The sequence below is a fragment of the Penaeus monodon genome, chromosome 8 (genome assembly GCF_015228065.2).
Source record: "Penaeus monodon isolate SGIC_2016 chromosome 8, NSTDA_Pmon_1, whole genome shotgun sequence".
Taxonomy (NCBI): Eukaryota; Metazoa; Arthropoda; class Malacostraca; order Decapoda; family Penaeidae; genus Penaeus; species Penaeus monodon.
In genome coordinates, this window is record NC_051393.1 from 19,048,797 (window position 1) to 19,058,796 (window position 10,000).

Below are 10,000 nucleotides of genomic sequence, written 5' to 3' on the forward strand. Positions count from 1 at the left end.
AAAGGCAGGAAAAGGGGAAAGAAAAAGGGAAGATAATTTTAAGAAGGGGGGAGAAAGGGAGGAAAAACAGAAAGAAGGGATTTTAAAAGGGGTCAGAAGAAAGAAGGGGAAAAGGGAAAAGGAAAACACAAAAAACAAAAAAAAAAAACAACAAAGAAAACACACAAAAAAAAACCAAATTAAACAAGATAAAGTAAAATACTTATAATTATACAATATTTAAAATAAAAAATATAATTAAATATATGTTTCTTTTTTTTTTTTTTCACCACCATGTCAAAAATATTCAATGATTTTTTGGAATTTAATGTGCCATCCCGCCGTTTTTTACACTCCCCTCAAATTTTTCCCCGGAATACTGGGCGGCCTTTCCCCCATCGGGAGGAACAGGGGTTTCCAAGGAAAAAAACGGGGCCCATGCTCCCCAAACTGAAGGTTATTATAATCTATTAGTAAAATCTTAGTTTAATAAACATAATTTTAATAAAAATACCCCTATGAGAACTGATTTTATTCATATTTATAAATATTAGTATAAAAAAAAAAAAAAAAAAAAAAAAAAAAAAAAAAAAAAAAAAAAAAAAAAAAAAAAAAAAAAAATAGAAAAAAAAAAAAAATATATATATATATATATATATAAAATATATAATTATTTTAATTTAATTTATTTTTTTAACCATTATCTTATATTCCTATAATCCTAATCCCCCTATTTAAAACGGGCCCCTTATATAAAACTATTATATAATATAATATAATTATTAATATATAATATAATATAGTATAATCTTAAAAATAAAAGAGCTGCTATTTAACTCCCTGCAGATTTCCGGCGCAGCAGATAACCTCAGACCAGAACAATGCCCAACATCGCAGCGAAGGGGTTAATAGAAAGCAATAAAAACGTCGATGATCCTCAAAACAAAGTAATGAATTAGTAATCTTCTTAGTCACCAAATGCTTATTCTAAAATCAAAACATGAATTTCTCTTAGATAGAGATGCATTTCCGACCACTATTGAAGACCAGTCGTGTCAGTGTTGTGATGTCATATTGTATAGCTAGGTTAGCGGTATGTTTATATGAACACAGTCGCTTGTGAATAAATTTGAAATGATATCAATTATTGTTATTTGTATATCCTTTTGTAAAGCAAGAGCGATGAAAGACTGATATATAACATGAAAAGTATATGCTTTGGATTTGCATTTAAAGATCTAAATGTATAGTTTAAATGTCGTTACATGGAAAGTGGAAAAGGTAAACACACACACACACACACACACACACACACACACACACACACACACACACACACACACACACACACACACACACACACACACACACACATATACATATATATATGTATATATATATATATATATATATATATATATATATATATATATATATATATATATATATATATATATTTTTTTTTTTTTTTTTTTTTTTTTTTTCCCACCAGGGTGTTGGCGATAATGGATTTCCATGATTTTCTTGGCAATTTAGAGCGGTGGTTTGCCATTGCCTTCCGCCCGGTGTTTTTATCGAGTCACCATCTCTATTTACCCGGAACTGACTTGGACTGGCTTGCCCACCCAGCTGCTAGGCAGGCAATCGAGGTGAAGTTCCTTGCCCAAGGGAACAACGCGCCGGCCGTTGAGTCCGATGCTCTAACCACTCGGCCACCGCGGCCTTATATATACATACATATTATATATATACATATATATTATATATATACATATATATTATATATATACATATATGTATACATATATATTATATACATATATAATATATATATATATATATATATATATATATATATATATATGATATATATATTTATATATGCATGTGTTTATATGTATATATATATGTATGTATATATGTTTGTGTGTGTGTGCGCGTGTGTGTGTCTGTGTGTATACATATATGTTTATATAAATGTGTGTGTTATATATATATATATATATATATATATATAATATATATATATACATATATATATATATATATATATATATATATATATATATATATATATATAAACATATACTTGTACATACACGGAAACACACACAAACAAACACACACACACACACACACACACACACACACACACACACACACACACACACACACACACACTCAAAACACATATATATATATATATATATATATATATATATATATATATATATATATATATATATAATATACACTTGTATATATACACATTTATATATATATATATATGTATGTATCTGTGTTCGTGTGTGTGTGTGTGTGTGTGTGTGTGTGTGTGTGTGTGTGTGTGTGTGTGTGTGTGTGTGTGTGTGTGTGTGTGTGTGTGTGTGTGTGTGTGTGTGTGTGTGTGTGTTTGTATGTGTATATTGGTACGCCGATCCGCCTCGTCTCTCTGCCACCAACACAAGGCAGGCTAGGCAGACGGCGTGTTATATACAGGGTCGTGAACACTGAACAGCTCCAAGAGGCACCGAGCACCACAGCGTCCCAGAACACCACGAGAGGAAACGCCAAGTGGCGAGGCAGGGCACGAAGTAAACACAAAATGACAGAGTTTCCTTTATTTACACCAGTTATTTACCCGTACACTTTTCTATAGGGGGGACACCAGCATGTCACACTGCACGATACAGCTTATAACAGGGCAACACAAAATATCAGGTCACAAGGGCACACACGAGGTCTTCACAGGAGCAGCACCCAACTGCGTCTCTCGGCTTGTTCCTCCGCTCATCCGCTCACAGCCAGCTGCGTCATGTTTGCCCAGGTCCCTTCATGTTAACACATGCCCAGGTCATCCTTTTCATGTTAACACATGTTTCGCACAGAGACAAAGACCCACTGGCGTAGCAATATGTATATATCAAAGATCTTATAACTAAGAGATGACCAACTTCAGCCATATTCCATAAGAAATGCCGTATCCAGTTTAGCCCTCTGGTAGCCGTAAGATGACAGTACTAGTGTCGTCACGGATTGTTGCCTTGACATGCAAACACGTGGTAAACAATATTTCGTCTACTTGACTTTTATTTCGTCTGCTAGTGCTTAACATGTCCTGATAGTTAACATGTTTAAATATCATGTAAATAAAGCTATAGTCAACCTGAAGTTTTTTAATGTAACAGGAAGTTATATTTGTGAAAGGACACAAAGGATAATTTAAAAATAAAATCAACACATACAACTTTCTACAAAAATAGTAAGATCAAGAGATAAATAGACATTATTAAAATGGAGAAATTAAGGTAAAAATAAATGATAATGATTGAAATAATGCTTTGGGCAGTTTAATAGCGGTGGATAAAGCGACCAAAATGTGCAAACGAAAAAAGGTAAATATGAGCACATAATAATAATAATAACAACAACAACAACGATGGGTCTCTTGCAATACTTAGATCTAACCAACGATTGGATGCTTCAATTAGTTAGAGTACATGAACACTCCAAAAGGTCACACTCGGTAGTAAAGGAATCAGATAAGTTTTCTCAGGAACTGGGTACTGAGAGCGAAAACATCGAACATATGTCGCCAACATTGGCTGCTAAACATAGAAAACAAAAAGCGAAGAAGGTCAGACAAGAAAAACTTGAATCTAGGTGGCATGAAAAGCCTCTCCCCGGACAGTTTGCAAATCGAAGCAAACACGCTGATGTAGATGAAACCGCGACCCATCAGTGGCTTAGAAGCTCTGGACTTAAAGGGGAAACAGAGGGTTTTATTCCTGCAGCCCAAGATCAAAGATTGTTTACCAGAAACTATCAAGCTAACATCTTGCACAATGGCACTGACCTAAAGTGTAGGTTTTGTGAAGACAAGGTTGAGACAATTGATCACCTTGTGTCTGCTTGCTCAATATTAACACCGAATGAGTACAGAAATTGCCACGACAGAGTGGGCAAGTACTTGCATTGGAAGATCTGCAAACACTTTTCTATCGGAACGCAAGATAAATGGTACGAACACCATCCAGAGCCAGTTACTGAAGGTAAAGATGCTAAAATCTTGTGGGACTTTCCAATTTATACAGATCGTACTATACATGCGAATCGTCCAGATATCGTCATCAAGGACAATATAAGCAACACCTGCCTGTTTGTAGACATGAGCATCCCTTTAGACAGAAACGTCTCAGCGAAAGTGTTCGAGAAGATATCAATGGATAAAGACCAGGAAATAGAGGTGGAAAAGATGTGGCATTTAAAAACCAAAACTTTGCCTGTTGTTATTAGAGCACTTGGCCTTATTAAGAAAGGTACTGATAAGCTTCTTGAACAAATACCGGGAAATCCAAAATTAGAAGAAGTCCAAAAAACAGTTTTATACAGCACAGTGCATGTTCTCAGAAGAGCCTTATCGATCTAAAGTATTTTTGTGTACGTGAATTGACTTGACTGGATGTTTTAATTTGTAATTGTTCTGCATATTTTTGCATATTTTTGTTAATGTTCCATTACCTCAAACTTCAATCACCCTAGGTCGCTGGTAGTGACTCGGTGTTTGATTTTTAATTAGCAGATCTAAGGAAACTTTTACAATAATAATAATAATAATGATAATGATAATGATAATGATAATGATAATGATAATGATAATAATAATAATATCATTACTAATAATTAAAAAAAAAAAAATAATATGAATAATATGAAAAGTGTAGGTTTTGTGAAGACAAGGTTGAGACGATTGATCACCTTGTGTCTGCTTGCTCAATATTAACACCGAATGAGTACAGAAATTGCCACGACAGAGTGGGCAAGTACTTGCATTGGAAGATCTGCAAACACTTTTCTATCGGAACGCAAGATAAATGGTACGAACACCATCCAGAGCCAGTTACTGAAGGTAAAGATGCTACAATCTTGTGGGACTTTCCAATTTATACAGATCGTACTATACAGGCGAATCGTCCAGATATCGTCATCAAGGACAATATAAGCAACACCTGCCTGTTTGTAGACATGAGCATCCCTTCAGACAGAAACGTCTCAGCGAAAGTGTTCGAGAAGATATCAATGGATAAAGACCAGGAAATAGAGGTGGAAAAGATGTGGCATTTAAAAACCAAAACTTTGCCTGTTGTTATTAGAGCACTTGGCCTTATTAAGAAAGGTACTGATAAGTTTCTTGAACAAATACCGGGAAATCCAAAATTAGAAGAAGTCCAAAAAACAGTTTTATACAGCACAGTGCATGTTCTCAGAAGAGCCTTATCGATCTAAAGTATTTTTGTGTACGTGAATTGACTTGACTGGATGTTTTAATTTGTAATTGTTCTGCATATTTTTGCATATTTTTGTTAATGTTCCATTACCTCAAACTTCAACCACCCTAGGTCGCTGGTAGTGACTCGGTGTTTGATTTTTAATTAGCAAATCTAAGGAAACTTTTACAATAATAATAATGATAATGATAATGATGATGATGATGATGATGATGATGATGATGATGATGATGATGATGATGATGATGATGATGATGATAATGATAATGATAATGATAATGATAATGATAATGATAATGATAATGATAATGATAATGATAATGATAATGATAATGATAATAATAATAATAATAATATCATTACTAATAATAAAAAAAAAATAATAATATGAATAATAATTGTTATTCTAATAATGAAAAATGTTGAGGATGATGATGACAACTAGAGCTATAGATTTTAAGATAACAATAATTATATGTATAATGACCCTAACTATGATTATAACAATGTCAACGAGGTAAACACACAGTGATTATCATAATTCTAATGGTAACGATGACAGTAGTTAAAATTCCTTCATATTTATTTCTGTCTCCCCTAAACATTTTCTGCTTTCTTTGAACACAACGAAACGCTTCCATTTTCTTTGAATACCATCACCCAGTCAATGCAAATCGAGTCACCATAATAGCAAACGGAAAAATTCGAAGTGTCATTGAGCAACCTTGGTCTACCGAGGCCTTAATCGCGCCGCGAACCTTTTGCCATTATCTGAACTCGAATAAAGTAAATGAATCGCAAATTTGTTCTGTCTTCAGAGTATTTTTGTTCTGTCTCTGCCTTCAGCGGTTTTCTCTCTTTAAATATTGACGGTGATTAGGGATCACTACACCTTTCCTCAGACCCGCAGCTCTCTCTATCACAGGGGAACCTGTATAGAAAGGCCCAGCAGTCTGAGGCGACATCTAGGTGTGCTTTCCCTCCTCCTATTCTCCTTTCCCCTTCCTGTGGTCATCTGGACCTACATAATAAGTCTCTCGAAGAATTTTGTATTCGTCTGGGTGGTGCGCTGCTTACCGGATGTCCCTTTTTAGCAAGGTTTGGCAATAAGGGAGCGGCCTAACACAGAGCTCCGATCCTCTAGGGCACTGGAGAACGCAACCAGTCTGCCACTAGAGGGGTCGAGTCTAGGCTTCTCCTCTCCTCACCTCTCTCTCACCACCATCGCACCCCTCATCTCTCACCCGGCCACATCACCCACTCACCTGACCTATGCACCGAAAATGACTAAAATCAAAATTAAAGCTCTTGGTGGTCCCACCCAAAAAAAGCGTGAGACCCTAGCCAATGCACTTTTCAATGCAGAAATCACAGTACTTCGGTACTTCACCATTCATGATGGCTACCTGGCTCTGATAGAGGACGACAACCATGCCGAGAAGCTCTTCTCGAAAGATGTCGTCCAGACCTTGGAAAAACTTGGATTCTCCCCGGTAATCCCTATAGACATGAAGGCGAAGCTAACGCTTGTCTTCAAAAAACTAGACCGACAAGTCGTCAACGAGTCGGAACTCGATATTGAGGAACAAATCTCGTCTTCCTTCCCGGGAGCCCAAGTGGAAGATATTTATATTATGAAACCAAATTATATTATCAAAGTCAGATTTTCTGACAACGCCACAGCCAAACAAATTAAAGAGAAGGGGATATACCTCTTCAAGGTATATGTTGCCCCCTGGCAAATAGAATTTGAGAGGTTCACACCTCTCAAACAATGCATGAACTGCTTTGGTTATGGGCACTTTAAAACCCATTGCAAAGCAGAGAAAAGAACGCATTGCACTCAAGGAGAGCAATATGCGTGCGGTTCTAACACCCACTCCTTTACGGACTGTAGGAGTTCCGTAAAAAAGTGCCAAAACTGCGGCGGTGCCCATCGAACTTTTGCCAATAGCTGCCCTACCAAGAAGGAGGCTATGAAAATCTCCCGGGAGAAAGTTAAGGAGAAAGAAAAAGAAAAGGAAACCAAGCCATACAGGGCCGTGGCCCAAAAGGCGGCACAGGAAACTGTGCAGGCCACCGCCAATACCTGGAAACCGCTAATCAACCAGGTCCGCCAGGAGATTAAACATAAAAAATCTGAACCTTCCATCCACCTGGCCCTCCCTAACGATCTCTCCAGGGAGATTCTCATAGGCCTCCTGCATGCACACATGCAAAATATCATTGTCTCTGAAAAGGGGTTCAGATATCACTCAAAGGTAGCACTGGAGGCAAACAACCTTCCAGCCCTAGACCTCGGGGAATCTAACTCTTGGGGCATCCTGAAGGTGATACAACCCCCTAGCCAGAATGCTTAGGCCCAGCCTGATCAATTACAGAACCAGGCCCCAGCCCCAACCTCCACAGGATCAGCCCACCGAGCCCCTGCCCCAGACACTGGAACCTCAGGCTGCTGAGACCCAGACACTGGAGCCCCAGTCAGTTCCCCCCCCCACCCCCACCCCTAAATTAACCTCGGCACCTCCCTCCACGGCCTCCTCCTCTCGTCAATCAGTAAGGCCAAAGACCATAAAAATCCCCACTGTCATGGAGCTGAGGGACATCCCCAGCGATATCCCTCTGAGCACCCCTGATGCCCCACCTCCTACACCAGACCTTGTAAAGCCCAGTGGAACCTTCACTGATGACGAGGGGCGCCTCATGGACGGGACTGCAACAGACCCCAAACATGACGGTATCCGGTTCTTTTCAGAAAATCCCGACAAGTACCAGTACTCTGACCGCTTTGAAATTGGCTCTGAGATTAAAAATAGAAGAATAAAGTTGGGCAAGAAACTTCACCTTGATTGCCTACCTAGCCACTGGGTGGCCAAGCCAGCCCAAGTCAAGTGCTGGTCCCAAGCCCGGATAAATAGAGAGAATGATTACCTAAAAGGTACCACCGGCACTCTCCGTGGAAAGGAACTGGGGACCCTACCACGTACTCACTCCAAGGAACTGGGGACCCTACCACGTACTCACTCCAAGAGCATCACAGCATGAAAACTACAATTAAGTATCATGCTGTGACCACGGCGGCTCAGACATGAACCTACCGTTAAAAGAAAAAAAATTTATTGCCTACCTAGCCACTGGGTGGGCAAGCCAGCCCAAGTCAGTGCTGGTCCCAAGCCCGGATAAAATAGAGAGAATGATTACCTAAAAAAGGTACCACCGGCACTCTCCGTGGAAAGGAACTGGGGACCCTACCACGTACTCACTCCAAGAGCAACACAACATGAAAACTACAATTAAGTATGCTGTGACCACGGCGGCTCAGACATGAACCTACCGTTAAAAGAAGAGAACGAAAAGAGAGCAAACCATCATGGTCACAGTCAAGAGGCTACACAAACACCTCAAGGAGGGCAACATGCGTGTCACAAACGACATGATTGAACACTGCCCTAACATAAAAAAAATAAATAACGGCTACTTCCTTGAGTAGACAACACAAATACACATGACACACATACACTACACTCACGCCTCACCATCATACAACACAACGTACTCCATTGGACAACACGTAAAGCAGAACTGTGCAACACACAGAAAACACGACCCACATATCATACTCATTAATTTAACAGCCATGGGCTCAATAACACCAACCCACTAAAAATCTACATGTACACCATCTACTCTTTCAACAAATCACAAGAAAGAAGCGATGGTGTAGCAATTGCGATCAGAGTTAGGTGCCCTCCGCATAACTCGATATCCCTTTGTTACTGAAGAGCGCAACCAGATTACCACGGGGGTGGGGGGTAGAGGACGAAAAGCTGCCTTACTCACTTAGTTCTTATTGTTAGGTTGATACCAAAAGTTGAGGACTACGGCATCGGGCCAAGGGGATCGAACCTGGTCTGATGCCCAGGATGGATGCCACCCCGGTTACCTCTTCTCCTCCTCAAAGAGGAGCGGCGACCCATGACCACTCTAACGACCAATTCGGCTCTCAACAATGGAACCCTACTAATGACAAACCTAGACCTTTTCTCAAAATACCTACCGAGAATGCAAGGTTCACGAATGTTAAATATGTGAATGAAAATAAATCGCTTTTGAACGTGAATCCCTTGATGGTCAAGTGGACGGCGATTTTGAGATGGAAGCCTCTTTGTTAAAGTACAATATAGCTCCCAGATTAAGGATTTATTAAGCTGACGCAAATTCATGGTTTCAGAGTTAAAGTAACTATTCAGATTGGCCCAAATACCTGTAAGGGAGTAATTTTTCACAGGGATTTGAGGACGATGGAAGAAAGTGAAATTCTCGAGAACATGAAGGTCATTGTATGACCAAGAAGGACGGGTATGTACGAACGAAAACTGGACTGTGTTTTTAAATAAAATCCCCGAATATGTCAATATCGCATACGAACGTGTCCAAGTAAGACCCTACATCCAAACGATAATGCATTGTAATAGATGCCAAAATTTCGGACACCTCATTAAGATGTATTGATAAAGACTCATTCACCGTAAATGTGCTGAAGCTCATGACACTATCACATGTACTAGTCAAATTTCCAAATGTGCTAACTGTGGAGGTCCCCATCAGTCAGGCTCTGTCGAATGCAACAGCCTGAAGAAGACCGAGACATTAGCATATATGAGAAACATGGTTAGTTATACTGAAGCTTAGAGGAATGTGTAAAGTTTGACACAAAAACCTGATACTTCCTG

General features: G+C 38.9%; 1 long non-coding RNA gene across 1 annotated transcript in view; it reads left to right on the forward strand.

The window, feature by feature from the left end:
- The window catches only part of LOC119576241, a 13,127-nt gene extending 12,003 nt beyond the window's left edge, over nt 1-1,124 (forward strand). The window contains exon 4 of the long non-coding RNA XR_005229033.1: nt 826-1,124. This is a non-coding gene — a long non-coding RNA (uncharacterized LOC119576241). The remainder of the gene's footprint in view (nt 1-825) is intronic.
- The last annotated feature ends 8,876 nt before the right edge of the window (nt 1,125-10,000 follow it).